Here is a 16,540-nt window from a genome sequence, read left to right on the forward strand (position 1 = left end):
TGCGACGTGGCAACTTCCCAAGTTGGATTATGAATGGCTGGAGTTGTATTCAAATGACCTGTCAAATGACCCTGCACATGCCCGATCTCATTTGATCTCGGAAGCTAAGCAGGGTCAGGCCTGGTTAGTACTTGGATGGGAAGCCGCCTGGGAATACCGGGTGCTGTAGGCTTATACCATAGTCTTTCAAGACTGAAGGTTGCCAACCATTGAGTGAATGCTAATTGTATGGGTCTCCCCCCATAGACTCATCCCTTTCTCCCGGTTCTGTGGTTGGGACCCATGTGCCTGGCCTCCCTTTATACTGATGCCTTATGTAAAAGGCATGCTTTTAGGGAAAAGCTGCTTAAGGAAAAGTAGTTACTGGTAGCATTGAAAAGGCTTCTAAGATGGCTGCTGTTGAGGTGTTCATGACACACAATCCATATGGTTTCGGTCCAACCATATTCGGTGCAATTATTGTCTGACACCAGGCCCTGGAGATGACAGCAAGCACCTGGTAGTTAGACAAGAGCCTGAAAATCACTGACATTAACAGAGTGTGAAGGTAGCCAGCATCAGTATGTAAAACTGAAGGGGAGACTAGTCACCAGGGAGTAGTTGTTTGCTGGCCTTAATGAGAGGTGGCAGAGGCTCACTTCAGGTTTCAAACAGAACCTGAAGACTGAAACTTGTGATGTCCTATGATGAACTATTCAAAAGGAAAACAGATAAAGAAAAAGTAGAGAAGGGTGTGCACGGAATTTAAAAGTTTAGCAGATTCCAGGACCACTAAGCTGTGATATGAGCATATATACAGTTAAGAATTCAGAGACATGCATGACTTCAGCCCAACTATTGTTCCTGATGGTGGTGACCTTGATCCTGAGATCCCTGTATGTTATCATTTTGTTCTAAAGGCACATGTACGTAAGGGGCTCCATTGGTGTCTCTGTTCATACCTGCAAGGCTTTGAAAGGCAGGTCAAAACACAGGGGAGCTGCAAAAGGAAGTATGGCTACTCCAACAGGCAGCCCTATGTTTCATGTTCGCATTTCAAGTTCACGTATGTGGGTGAGTAACCCAAAGGATGTATTTGATATTTGCTACTGGACCAACAATTGTAGAAGAAAGAAAATGGAAGCTGTTGAACTTGAGCCACTGATTGACATTATCAGGGAAACAGCTCACTTTAAAGAAAAGACTCCCTGGGCATGAAGTGGCACATGGATAACAACATTGGCTATGTAGCAGTTATGTGCAGTAAGGCCAATGGCTGGGGAGGCACTGGCAGTTTTGCCGCAAGGCATTCTGGGGCACTACACGGAAGCTGCAAGGCATTCCGAATGCTACCTGGTGGTAATCAGAGAAAAGACTGAACTCATCGCTGCCACACCTCTTGTCCCTCCCTGTGTAGTAACGGAAATGTTCTTATTGCCCATGCTCTGCCCAGTTTCTGAAGGGCTGTGCAATCAGAGAGGAGGCTGAGCTATTTGCTGCCTCATCTCTTTCTCTCCCTGTATTTGAAGCTGAGCTCTGCAAATTTTGACTATAAAAATGATTGGAATCATACAGGAATGATATTTATAAGATCAGTGGAAAATTCTTCTTCTTCTTCTTCTTCTTCTTCTTCTTCTTCTTCTTATTATTATTATTATTATTATTATTATTATTATTATTATTATTATCTGCACAGTCATGTTGTTTTTGACTGAATTTTGTATATATCCACCTTATCAAACCCTGCCAAAGACCTAGGATAGGCAGTTATTTTTTGTTTTTATGTTGTTGCGTTAACAAATTTGTTGTAGTACATGTGCTGATCCTAGTAAGGCGGCCTTTTGCAATTGACTGATGGTACTTGTGCTCATCCCGATGGTGTTCAAGTGCTTTTCCAGGTGTTTCAGGATATCACCCAAGGGCCCTATGACAATTGGTATTACCCTTGCTTTCTTGTGTCCCAGTCATTCAATTTCTTTTTGAAGGCCTTTATATTTGTGATTTTCTCCAGTTCTTTATTTTCTATTCTACTGTCACCAGGTATTGCAATGCCTACTATTCAGATTTTCTTAACCTTCTTATCAATTATGCTTATGTCTTGTGTATTATGGCAGATGCTTGTCAGTTTGTATTCTAAAATCCCGGAGCACTTTGACGTCTTCATTCTCTACTACTTTTTTCAATTTTGTGGCTCTACTAGTTGTTACTTGCAGGTAGTTAATACTGTTTACACATGTTCCAATGAATTATCACCCCAGGGGCTGGGGGCTAAGAATAGGCCCTCAGTTTGGCTGTACTTGTCGTAAGAGGCGACTGAACCACCACCGGGTAGATGGGACACAATAGCCTGGGAAGGCAGCTCATCTGAGAGAAGGAAAACTCTGATCCCAAACCTCCACTGCCTTGTGGCTACATCCAGTTATGGAAAAGGCTTCAGGAGTCAACCTTGAGGCAAAATCAGGAGCTGGAGTCCCTGAGGCAGTTCATGGCTGAACACAGTCACGATCTGGCAACTCCTGCGATGCCGCTGGAACCAACCATATTGGCTTCTGCCTTTCCATTGGATCATTTCAGCGACGTGGAGAGGGGGGATTTGCTGCATGGGAAACAGTCTATCCTCCATATCTACTTTACCCAGGCTTCATGCTCTGGAGAGGACATTCTGTTCCAGAACCACCATTCAGAGTGCAATATCATAGTCTTCCGAGACTGAAGGATGCCAATGCAATGCAATGAATTATTGTCACAACTTTGTTGTGCCTTTCTTTGTAATCAGTGTGCACGATCTTCTTGCAGCAGCTGACCAGGTGGTCCACTGTTTCATCAGCACCTTTACACAGGTTACATTTGCTGTCCATATATAAAGATGCTGATGAAACAGTGAACCACCTGGTCAGCTGCTACAAAACGATCATGCAGACTGATTACAATTACAACTATTATTATTTTACTTTTTGTAACAGCAATTTGCATAGGATTAAAACAGGTGAGACACTGTTTCCTCTAACCACATGTCCATGATATTCAATGTATCTGTATTATTATTTCGTGTTCAGGAATTGAGACATGGAGCCATAGAAGTGTCCTTATTGATAGAGAAAACATGAATTCCACCAAGGAAACAAAAAAAAAAAAATTATGGCCTGTTTTCTCCCTGTTTTGTATTTATTATTATTTTCTTCTTTTTTTCTGATGAATAGCAAACCTACCACTTCACAAACTTTCCCATCTCCCTCCACCATAACCAAAGGAACAGAATGAATGTATTCACTTCACCACTGGCATTCTTCACAGTAAAGGTCATCTCTTTGAAACTTTGCTAAAGGAATGATTGATTGGTTGACCCTCCCCCCCCCCCCCAAGTATTTTCAATTTCAACCAGCTGGTGAAATTTATCATGAAAATTCATTTCCTTTTCTGACTGCTCATATGGTCTTCTTTGGATTATTTTCTTCTTAGTATGTTCCCTACTTGTATCCAGCTTTATGTACATAGTGGATCACACTCTATATTGCACACACAATCATTTTGTTTTATGCTCTCCAGTTCCCTGAGTGGAGAGACATTCTGAAGGCAGAGCCCTGGAGAACTGTGGTATTTTTAAATAATATTTAAGCCTGGCGGGCACAGTGGTGCTACCTCCATAAGGCGCAAAGGCATGGCACCTGGGGCGTTTGGTTCCCTGCCCCCCTAGAACTGCCACTGAGATCAGCAAATTCCCCTAGGTTTGAATAAAAAAAACACTTGGAAAAAACTAACAGCCCAATACTATGCATGTCTACTCATAAGTAGTCCCATCATAGTCTATGGGACTTTCTCCCAGGAAACTGAGGATAGGATTGCAGCCTAAGTTATTCTACCACAACATACAAACACACACACACAAAATGGAAAGAACCTGGGCCTTAATCTGAGCCAATCAAAGGCTTGAAAACAAGCTCATTGGCATAGGTTGCTCAGTATAAAGTGGAGAGGAAGGCAAGACAAAGATGGTCTTTTTCACTCTCCAGGGGACAACACTTAAAAAGAACATTGGAAGCAGCCTGGTAGCACATTTGTGTCTGTCAACTATTAATGCATTGCAAAAGAGATTTCCCTCCTTGCCTTTTCCCATCCACTGGGGTATCTGGGAAGCTATACTGCACCTTTTAGGAAAGCAGGGCATAGTCAAGATAAAAGTGAAAAAGGGATGCTTCTACCATAAATGTGTGTCCTGCCTGAATGAACTAATTGGTCCCTGCTGAGGGACTGTTCACATAGTGGCTTCCTGGGGTAGATTCAGATGTCTCCTAAGCATGTAGCATCTGCTTAAAAGCAATTCTAATTACCTAGAGAGGGAGCTGCCTGTAACTTCCAGCCATTTGGTCAAGACTGTCTTACCATTCTTCCGCAGGCACTCAAAAATAAAGGGATTTTTCATCACCTTTTAATATTGACACACAAGTAAGAAATGTCTTATCACAAATGTTGCATCTTCCACTGTAGATGCTGAAGCATCCAATTGTCAGAGGTCAATAATATATATATATATATATATATATATATATATATATATATATATATATATATATATATATATATATATATATATATATATATATATATATATTTAAACACTGACTCCTTGCTGTTTCCCCAAGTGCTGTCACCACCATTAAGACTTGGACAACAGTTTATTGGGTTAGAACAAGAGAATGAAGGCCAAGTGAAGACTCTTTTGCAGATATAGCATCCCAAAAATGATGCACAAGTTTCTGTTGACATCCATCTGTGTCCTCATGGTACATTCACAGCCAAGCTGCGCTCATAGCGAATAAATATAGGATTGGATAATGTTTCAAAATTCCATATATAGCAGCCCTAACAATACTTCTCATGGCCACTCATCATCTTTGTGATGTGATGCAGTCGGTTTCACAAAGATTTCTCAGTGTGATATGAAATGGTTGCTTCAAGCTCTCCACTGAACAGATCTCCCCCTATAACCAAACACATCCAGGACTGTAAATACCAGGGATGTTAACTTGGCACCATGGTGAGACTCAAGTCGAGTTCCAAGTCTCCCCTCTGCAACTCAACTCCTGCACAAGTCTTAATGGGTGCTGTTTGCCGACTCCCTGAAATGCCTGAATCATATTGACTCGAATCTGTATCATTTGCGTCAGGCATGCCAGGGCACAGACCAAAAGGAACTGGGAGGCATCTGAGCTTGGCGAAGTGGGAGGGGGTGGGACAGACAGTGGGAGGGGACAGAAGCTGCAAGCAGGAGAAGAGTCATGCAGCAGCAGCAGCTAGGAGACTTACATTAAGAGTATAACTGAATCCTTTGCAGCTCTACTCATAAGTAGTTCCATTGCCTGTCATTCAGTGAGGCAGCTTCTTCCTCCAAGGTACCAATGGCTGGAGCCATGAGGAACCACTACCTGGTTTCCCTGTCTCCTTTTTCCCCCTCCAGTCAATCCTAAGGCAAGAACCCCCTTGGGCTCCTGCCCTCCCTCATCCAGAAGGAAAAAAACAAACAAAAAAAACCACCACATCCTTTGCCCAATTGGTTCCTTCAGAGATGGACAACAGAGCCTGCTCCTGCCTCCCCCCCCCCCCGCTTGATGCAAAACATTAACCTTTCCATGCCTCCTGGCTGGAAATTTCTTACTGCTGCTCACCTGGTCTGAGTTATGGCCCTACAAAGTTTTTAATGCACCCCCCCCAAAAAAAAAAAAAAAAAATTAAGCAAGCAGACACAGACAGACTCAAGTCTGCAAAGTGGGAACTCATTTCCGAGTCAGCGGCTCAAACTCAAGTTAGTGACTGAGACAGTGACATGCCTGACTCAAATGTACACAAGTCAGAAAAAACTTGTTTTTGCGACCCAGACTCTAATCACCTGACCCCGTCCCTGGTGAGTACAGAGTTGACTGGGCACTGATGTTCTCTGTTCAAACCAAATATCTCAGCAACAGCGTGTGTTGGCTGAACATTTACTTTACCTTTCTTTTCTGGTGTGGACCACTGTATCCCCATGCCATAAATAGGAGTCTCCTGAAAATTTCAAGGATATGCTTGACAAACTAATCCTATGGGCTGAAAATGCTAGCGAAACATGTGTTCCACCAGTACTGTCTTGCTGAAAAGCAACTGTAAAGGTCAAAGCCTTCCCACACGTGTTGCTGAAACTCCAGCTGCCCACTGAGGGAGTTAAGATAGCAGAGAAGGCAGGAAGGGATAGAGAAGGACAGAACAGGGGCAAGGAGGTTGAGGAAGAGGGTAGGTCCAGTGGTGATGGTGAGTGCTGGATTCTATTCCCTCCAGCAGCAGTGTCACCACCCTCTTTCTTTCCTTGGACTTACACTAGCGAAATCTCTTGTGCAGGTTCAAGGAGACTCAATGCAGAGTGAGATGCTTACATGAGGTAAATCCCCTTTCCTTGCTGAAGCCTCTGAATCTGCACCCCCCCGCTGGATATAGCACCCCCATTTTTGGTGTGGCTGTAGCAGTGGGGAGAAAGGATAGGACTAGGCTGTTAATTTCCTTTCAAACTTCATACGCATCTTACATACTTCTGACACTTGTGTCCTCTCCCAAACGAGTTACCTATACTACAGTGTTCTCTGCTGAAATGTTTTCTGTTAAGGTGTGCCACATGTGAAGATTTTGTTCTCTAGAAAGCTATCTGTAGTACACCTGCCATTACTGGGTCTCCCCATTATGTGAGGGCTTGTAAAAAAAAAAAAAATACAGCTGTGCCTCAGCATTAGCAGGAGTTCTGGTCCCACAGGTAATCCATGGAAATGGAACAATGAATTTTATGGGTCAGGCACCCTGTAATCCTCCAAATGTGACCAGAGCTATGGTCTGGTCACATCTGGAGGGACATCTGAGGGCCAGGGAAGCCTCTCCAACCCTTCAGAAGGCCTTTTAAGGCCTCCATAAGATCAAAATTTGCAACTTCTCGTTTTTGGTTGAAAACCACAATTTGCAATTTTTGGCCTTCTGGAGAACTAAGAAGGCCTTCTGAGGGTCGAGGAGGCTGCATATGGCTTCCCCAGCCCTCAGATGGCCCTGTGGATCTGAATGGAAGACCAGCTCCAGTTGAACCCATGGGTTTGGAAATGCTGTTAGATAAAACAGTGGGTCCCAAATTTTTGGATAATCAGTCTGGACTGTAACTTGGATGAAGTTCTGCTTTATGGCTAGTCAGGTGCTTGAGCACCTGCCAGTTTTTGTAGTCCTAGGTATGCAGCAATGAATCAGGAGGTTTATCAAATCCATACTAAGATGCATGGTGGATTGCACTGAACATGGTGAATACCATTATGGGTACCTAGGTGTAAACCTTTTAAGAAAAAAATGAGCATATAAAGCTGCCTTATTTTGAGTCAAACCATTGCTTCATTTAGCTCTCTATTGTTGACACTGATTGGTAGTGACTCCCAGTGTTTCTATGGGTTGTTCCCAACTCCACCTGGAAATGCCAGGGAATGGACATGCATTCAGGATCTCTTCCACTGAGCTATGGCCACCTCTCCAAAACAAAGCCATTCTCTTTGTCTTAAAGTAAAAGTACACATTATTACAATTTATCTCACTTTAAAAAATTGTGCAGTAACTACAGTAGTCATTCTATGAAAACCCAGAAGGGGAAGCCCATTTCTTGCCATTGTTTCTTTCCGAAAAACATTTTGATAATTCAATGGAGCTATTTCATTACAGTGTGAAGACACCCTAGGGTGTAATAAACTGTGGCTTAATTATTATAATGTATATTTTATGTAATTAAACATCAGGCATAATGTGGATGGAGCAAAGTTGGTTATCATCAATTTGAGATTATTAGGAACTGAAGTTTGTCATCATGGACAGTGGCATAGCAATGGGGTATGTTTGGTCCACCTTGGATATCTGCCAGAAGGGGGGACTAAGAGGGTGCCGGCGTTCTTTCCACCTTGGCTGTGCCAGCTTCAGACATGCCACATGTCTAGTAAAAAGACCTGGAAAAATAAAAGCATGTCCCTCGTGCTGGAAAGTCAGCAAGATAAGTGTTGGGTGAGACTTCTTTAGAAAAGTAATCCATAAACATGGTGCCACAATTACCAAGGCTCAGACTAGTTGTCATCCAGAGAGTGGGGCACCTGGATGAAGACCTGCAACTCCCATCTGAGTACATGGGCCAGTTAATGTGAGAGAAGGCATTTCTTTAGGTACCCACATTCCAGACACTGTGAACTATACCCAGAAATGAACCAGAACACAGTGCAACCGTTTTGAATACCAGTGAGATACATCCCTAGCATCCTTGTAGCAGTATTTTTAAGTAACTGTAGTTTCCATTGTCTTTAGAGGCAGCCTCATATCAAGCACTGATGATTTTTAGGCCAGTTTAGGTATTACCAGACCATGGATAGCAATGGCCAAACTATCCCTGTCCAGAAGGGACTGACTAGTCTCAACTGTTGAAAAGTGTTCCTTGCACAGACAACACTTGGGCTTCCAATGAAAACCCTCAGGCTATGAACCTGAGCCTTTGAGAAGGTGCGGCCCCATTGGGCTGAACTTCCTGTTCTCTGAAAATGCTTGGGAAAACTAAGCTCAGTGGAGTTCATTGTTCATCTCCCCCACCATCCCCCTTTCCCAAAAAGTACTCTGGGAGAAGGGTGTGTGTGGCACTCAGGGGTTTTGACTGAGAGCTGGCCTTTTCCTGGACATTCCACAGTGTGCATTGCTGCCATGGGGCCTGAGAAATGGAGTTTCCAATGCCTTCTGTTTATAAAAAACATGAGCCCCACTGGATCAGGCCAAGGCACATCTTGTCTAGTTTCCTGTATCTCATAGTGGTCCACCAGATGCTTCGGGGAGGAGCACACAAGACAACAAGACACCTGCATCCTGATGCTTTCCCTTGCATCTGGCATTCTGAGATAACTTACTTCTAAAATCAGGACGTTGTACAAACCAATCATGGCTTGTCACCTGTGATGGATTTCTGAACATTTTCTCCAGAAATTTGTCCCCTTTTAAAGGAATCTAGGACAGATGCCATCACCACATCCTGTGGCAAGAAGTTCCACAGACTAATTACACGCTGGGTAAAGTAATACTTTCTTTTGTCTGTTCTAATTCTCCCAACACTCAATTTTAGTGGATGTCCCCTGGTTCTGGTGTTATGTGAGAGGGAAAAGAACATCCCCCTATCCAGTTTATCCTATTCAAGTTTATTCCTATCCAAGGAATTAAATCAGATAGAGGTTGAAAGAGAACATAAGAACATAAGAACAGCCCCACTGGATCAGGCCATAGGCCCATCTAGTCCAGCTTCCTGTATCTCACAGCGGCCCACCAAATGCCCCAGGGAGATGTTTCAGACCTCATTGATAAATTAAAGATCAATAAGTCACTGGGCCCAGATGGCATCCACCCAAGAGTTATTAAGGAATTAAAGTATGAAGTTGCTGATCTCTTGACTAAAATATGCAACTTGTCCCTCAAAATGACCATGGTGCCAGAGGATTGGAGGATAGCAAATGTCATACCAATCTTTAAAAAGGGAAAGAGGGGGGACCCAGGAAACTATAGGCTGGTCAGCCTAACATCTATACCGGGTAAGATGGTAGAATACCTCATCAAAGATAGAATCTCAAAACACATAGACGAACAGGCCTTGCTGAGGGAGAATAAGCATGGCTTCTGTAAGGGTAAGTCTTGCCTCACAAACCTTTTATAATTCTTTGAAAAGGTCAACAGACATGTGGATGTGGGAGAACCCGTGGACATTATATATCTGGACTTTCAGAAGGCGTTTGACACGGTCCCTCACTAAAGGCTACTGAAAAAACTCCACAGTCAGGGAATTAGAGGGCAGGGAATTAAAACTCTCCTGAATTAAGACCTGCTTGAAGACCAGAAAACAGAGAGTGGGTGTCAATGGACAATTTTTACAGAGGTGAAAAGCAGTGTGCCCCAAGGCTCTGTCCTGGGACCGGTGCTTTTCAACCTCTTCATAAATGACCTGGAGAAAGGGTTGAGCAGTGAGGTGGCTAAGTCTGCAGATGACACCAAACTTTTCCAAGTGGTGAAGACCAGAAGTGATTGTGAGGAGCTCTAGAAGGATCTCTCCAAACTGGTAGAATGGGCAGCAAAATGGCAGATGTATTTCAATGTAAGTAAGTGTAAAGTCATGCACACTGGGGCAAAAAACCAAAACTTCACATATAGGCGGATGGGTTCTGAGCTGTCTGTGACAGATCAGGAGAGAGATCTTGGGGTGGTGGTGGACAGGTTGATGAAAGTGTCGACCCAATGTGCGGCGGCAGTAAAGAAGGCCAATTCTATGCTTGGGATCATTAGAAAAGGTATTGAGAACAAAACGGCTAATATTATAATGCTGTTGTACAAATCGATGATAAGGCCACACCTGGAGTATTGTGTCCAGTTCTGGTTGCCACATCTCAGAAAGGACATAGTGGAAATGGAAAAGGTGCAAAAGAGAGTGACTAAGATTATAACTGGGCTGGGGCACCTTCCTTATGAGGAAAGGCTACAGCGTTTGGGCCTCTTCAGCCTAGAAAAGAGACGCCTGAGGGGGCACATGATTGAGACATACAAAATTATGCATGGGAAGGATAAAGTGGATCGAGAGATGCCCTTTACACTCTCACATAACACCAGAACCTGGGGACATTCACTAAAATTAAGTGTTGGGAAGGTTAGGATAGAGTAGACAAAAAGAAATATTTCTTTACTCAGCATGTGGTCAGTCTGTGGAACTCCTTGCCAAAGGATGTGGTGACAGCATCTGGCCTGGATGCCTTTAAAAGGGGATTGGACAAGTTTCTGGAGGAAATATCCATTATGGGTTACAAGCCATGATGTGTATGTGCATCCTCCTGATTTTAGAAATGGGCTATGTCAGAACGCCAGTGCAAGGGAGGGCACCAGGATGCAGATCTCTTGTTATCTGGTGTGCTCCCTGGGGCATTTGGTGGGCCACTGTGAGATACAGGAAGCTGGACTAGATGGGCCTATGGCCTGATCCAGTGGGGCTGTTCTTATGTTCTTATGTTTACCCATCCCTACATAATTTTGTATGTCTCAAACATATCCCCCCTCAGGTTGCTTTTTTCTAGACTGAAGAGCTCCAAACACTGTAGCCTTTCCTCATAACGGAGGTGCCCCAGCCCAGTAATCATGGTGGTTGCTCTCTTCTGTACCTTTTCCATTTCCACTATATCCTTTTTGAGATGTGGCGACCAGAATTGGATGCAATACTCCAGGTATGGCCTTACCATCTATTTGTACAATGACATTATAATGTTAGTCATTTTATTCTCAGTACCTTTTCTAATGACTTGTTTTGTGACTTGAACCTAGAAGCCTTGACAATATGATGCACCAAGGAGGAAGGCTTGCCACTCCAGTAAAAAGGGATTATCCCAATCAGCTAAAGAAGATTAAAATAAGCGGAATGGCAGCACACTAAGGGTGCAATCATAACCCCTTTTGTCAGTACTTTCCAGCACTGGCATAGTTGTGCAAATGGGACGTGTGCTGCTTCCTGCAGTTGGGTGTCACTCATGGAGTCCTCCTCAAAGTAAAGGAATGTTTCTTCCCGTACATCAGAGCTGCATTGCCCTTAAGTCAGTGCTGGAAAGCACTGGCATAAGGGGTTAGGATTGCACCCTAAGAAAATGCAAAGTCCTGAGGAAAAGAAAAGTCCTGAGGGATTCTAGCCATCTTGACTGTGGACGGACAAAGTATATCAACTCCACTTCTCCAAATTGCAGTCCGACGTGTTGCTTTCCTGTGTCCTAAAACATGTCCTGAGATACCTGGTGGTAGATGCAATGAAATTAGCAACCCAAAATTATCTGAGAAAGTTATTAGGCAGACCCAGGAAACACTTTCAGCCCACAGTCTTTGTTTGAAAGTAAATTAAGCTATCTCCTTCCCAAAGACCTCAGAAGAGCGCTTCAAAAGGAATAGTACTATATCTTCTGCTGCTTCTGGAGGCAAATGTATTTATTTTGGCTGTGTGTTCGGCTCTTGATAATTGAACTCTCATTGCAAATAGTGAAATGGGGAATTGACAAATGTGGTATCACACTGTTTACCAAGGTAAAATTAGACCTGTGACAGAAGTCTTAAGTTTTATTGCTGGTTCTGAGGGAAAATGGAGATGGCCCTGCTCTGAGCTGGCTGCTTTTCAGAGCTACAGATTCCCGAGAAAGAGCTCTGTTCCATAGGATGTTTGACAACAACTTGGAACAAGCACAGTCAAAACACAATATATCCTCTTGAAGGTATCATCCTTGTTGTGGAATAAATCCTTCTGGATCCAGACTCTGCAAGAAAAGGCCTTTGATCAATGTCTGTGCTTTGGTGTGTCTGTTTTCCTGAATGCCAGAAAGGGAACAAGGTTGACTGATAGTGTCTAATGGGGGTGCAGAGGTCAGGCCTTAACACAGGACATTGACCTGTTCAAGATGCTTCTTCCAAGTCTGGTTACTGTCTGCTTTCCTTGATTGGCCCAAAAGTGGTGGTGGCACATTTATTTTTTTAACTTTTTTTTTAAACAGCCTGGTATAATATTTATCTGTTTTATTTTGTTTACAGGCGGATATCGGCATTCTGGGGCAAGCCTGGGTAAAGGGAATATACTCCATGCAACCCAAAAGAGGCTGCAGGGAGCTCAGAAGACTGACTGGAGCCCTCAAAATGCAGTCATTTTGCTGTGCAAAGGTAGGGAAAGCTATTTGGGACTTTTCCCTTCACCTTCTAAATATGTGGGTCCCCAGTATCCGTGGGAACCACAGTTAGCGGGCAGCCCAATCCCGAACTACCCAGAGCACAGGGCTGCCATGGGCAGCCATGGAATCCAACAGGCCATGGGCAGCTGCAGCTGCCTCCTCCCCTTCCCCTGCATAAGGAAAGTAGACCCACAATGGTGCTATTCAATTCTGCACCTGCTATCAAGCAGGCACAGAGTGACAGAATTCCATTTTGAGCCAAGAGGTTCGACACAGGGCTCTGGATCTGGTGGAGCCAAACTCCATCGGTCCTGCCCCCCGCCCCCTCCCTGTCACACTTTCTCCTTGTTCTCTGCCCACCTCCACCCCCCCTCCATTCACCTCCCCCCACCCCAGAACGCCTCCTCCCCACCTCCCTCCACACACCCACACACCCCTCCGCAGCCAGGCAGTCCAGGCTACTGCCAAGTGGCGAACCGCTGGCCCCCCACTGGTGCTGGCACAGGGCCAGTGCTAAGCCCCGCAGATGTGCCTTACGATGTTTTTGTGACAGTGTGCACTGGTGGTAAGCTCTTAAATAGCAGGTAAGCACTGGTGGTGGGCTCTTAAACAGCAGGTGCCAGATCTGTGGATACTGGGGCTAACCTGCATTCAGAAGATTTATATACTGCCTTTGCCCTTGCTTCAATCTTGGATAGATAAGTGCAGGTCTGGGGTGATGAAGCCTGGGTTGAAGGTCAGGAATAGAGTGGTGGAGTGAGGCAACAGCAGTAAAGCATAGCAGAAAAGATTATCATTTACCAAATATGTATATCTTTTTCACAATGTGTGTGTGTGTGTGTGTGTGTGTGTGTGTGTGTGTGTGTGTGTTTAAAGGCTAAGAGGGTTGATATTTTTAAAGGCTAAGAGGGTTGATATACAATATCTATAGCAGCGATTTTCAACCTTTTTCATCTCACAACACACTGAAATTGTCAAGACACACCATCACCACGCTGTCAGTGGGGGGAAGGTTTACACCCCCGAGTGGGCCTTCTAATAAATAACCTTCTCTAAACTCCTGTGGGCACACCTGTGGACCATTCGCAACATACCAGTGTGCTGCAGCATACTGGTCAAAAAAGCTGGGTGTGGCTTCCCTAATCTGGTCTATCACATGGAGAGGCATAGTTCTTCCCTGCCATCTAATGTTTCACCTTGGCCATACCTGCATGAACACACAGGGCTGGGGTCTAAGTCCAACATGTGAACCCATGGCCACTTCACATTACATGTCTATATTACATATGCTGTAAATTTTGATTCCCCCCCCCCCGATTTTCTAGACCTTACATAACCATTCTCTAGGGACTATGATCTTAGAGGCAATCACATTTTTTTAAAACGGTTGTCAATATGTTCCATATCAAATTATACTCTTCTGAGAGAATATGGATTAAGTGGATGTTGTAGTCCATTATCTCTTTAATAATGCATATATTTTTCCCCAAAATATCATTATCATGGTACCTTTTTGCCAGATGCATAGAAAATTTGCTCAAATGCTTTTAATTACAAAAGGAAGGTGCTGTGGCCAAAAGTGGAGGCTGTACAATTAGCTCAGCTTGTAGGATAATCTGTAACCAGAATTTGTGACTCAAATGTGGACAAGCAAACTAACAAGTTGTTCAAGGTGAGGAAAATTAATCCCAGACATTCTTGCCATTGGTGAGCCCCCCCCCCCCCAAAAAAAAGAGGTTGAGTAAACGGTTACAACACATAGCAATGAAAGAAAGCAATGAACCTCTTGTGACAGTTACAAAAACTGTCACAGTTACAAAAACTGTTACAAAAACTCATACTTGTTCAAAAGCTTATATTTTTCAAGGTGGGGGGAAGTCTTGGTAATTCTAATTTATGTCACTTCAAAATTGGCTTGAGCATTTAGGTTTAATTTATTGAAAGCACCAAAAAGACGATAACAATTTGTTTTTGCAGAAAGCATTCAATCTATAAGAATAAGCTTCATGAAATTTAATTTTTTGAGCAGAGGAGACAATCAAAGAATCAAAAGCAAGGGAAAAATAGCATAACTGTCATGTTTTGGTCGCAGAAAAACAGTTTCTCCTGGATGGGGGAGAAATCCAGTGAGCCAGAGTTAGCTTTGTCTATATAGCCTTGTCTTATGAATATGGGGTGAAATTTTCAGGACATTTCCAAGAAGCCTTACCAGTTTTTGTATTGATTTCTACAGACTAACAGCCCAATCCTATTCACACTTTCCTGGGAGTAAGCCCCATTGACGCTAATGGAACTTACTTCTGAGTAGACATGCATAGGATTGGGCTGTAAGATATCCTTGTAAAGTCTTTTATTCCAGAATTAGTGATTTTTTTTTTTAGTAAGGACTTCTGCAAATGTAAATGCTTATCCGTTCACAAATTCCCAATCCATTCATTCCACTGTTCATGTGATTGAATGCTTTCATGTGATTGGTGTCTCTCTAGTCCAATAATGTTCATGTACAACCATTTTTTTTAAGCAAATCTGTTGATTGGCTGCTTCATAGGGTAGGGAACCCCCTATTGGTCAGAAATCAGATCTTTAAAATAGCATCCTGAACACAGCCATAGAATTGGTGTTGCCAGACAAACTTTGCCCTTTTATTTTTCTCCTGGCATGAAGAGCAGTGGAAGTTTAGCTGAAGTTGAGCTAAACCTTGAACAAACTACTGCCTGAGAGGGAATGCTGAGATGAGGAAAACCTTGTCACCTCCAATATAAATAATGTTTTTCTCTGTCTGTTTGAAATCTAATCAAGCAGATATGGTCCCTTGAATGGTTGGCTCCAATGGAATGAACAGGTGCCTCCTGCACCAACCCTGGGATTGCATTGTGGGCTGCGACTGAAGGACTCTTTTGCTTTTGTTCTTGGGACCCACATCTTGATGTCACTCCACCAACTCTTCTGGCATCCACCAGACCTCTTTGCTGGGCACTTGGGCAATGTGGCTCATCTCCTGATTTCAAATACACTGTAAACACAGCTGACAATCTTCCCTCAACAAGTCATCTCCTTTACATATATCTTGAGTACCCACTTGGAGGAGGTCCTGGCAGTGGCGTAGCTAATGATCATGTAGCCTGGCACCAAGTTCAAAATGATGCTCCAGAAGTGTTGTCACAACTGGAAGTGAAATCACGCCGGGCTTTTAAAAAAGTGAAAATTGGGGGGAAACCTTCCTCCTCCCCAGCGGCTCACCACCCAGTTGCTCTGCCACCTCCCCCAGCCAGTGGCATAGCTAAGGTATCTATCTGCTACCTGGGGTCAAAGAAGATTTGTAGCCCCCCCTCCAAGACAAGATCAAATTTAATTAAGTAAATAAATAAAAAGTGTGCCTCTGATTGGCCTGAGAAACTGTGCTGGGATGAAGAGGGATGGTTATTCTCCCCCTGTTTTGGGTTAAAGAAATCCACTTTTTCTTTCATAAGGCAGTTGTGTTTTCATTTTTGGTTAATTGGCCATAACTTTTGATAGAATATAGATATTCCAATGCGGTTTGTTTCATTGCATTCTTCATTAAATTACCTTTCCAGAGATATATAACAATGATATTATTCATACATATCAAGATTTTCACAATTTTGGTCACTAGTGTCAAGCTCAGTTTGTTGCCCCCCTAAAGCTTGAAGCCTAGTGCGGCTGCTACCCCCTGCACCCCCTTAGCTATGCCACTAGGTCCTGGTGTCCCTTCTTGATCTATTCTCAGTTTTTAGTCAGGATTCCCCCATAACTTAGTCTCCAGCCTTGAGTCTCTGGTGCTGTTTTAGCCTGGGAAGTTT

General features: G+C 43.5%; 1 pseudogene; it reads left to right on the forward strand.

The window, feature by feature from the left end:
* The first annotated feature begins 56 nt into the window (after positions 1-56).
* Positions 57-172, forward strand: LOC136646354 (5S ribosomal RNA; annotated as a pseudogene).
* Positions 173-16,540: the final 16,368 nt, after the last annotated feature.

This window comes from Tiliqua scincoides, chromosome 3 (assembly GCF_035046505.1).
Source record: "Tiliqua scincoides isolate rTilSci1 chromosome 3, rTilSci1.hap2, whole genome shotgun sequence".
In the NCBI taxonomy this organism is placed as follows: Eukaryota; Metazoa; Chordata; class Lepidosauria; order Squamata; family Scincidae; genus Tiliqua; species Tiliqua scincoides.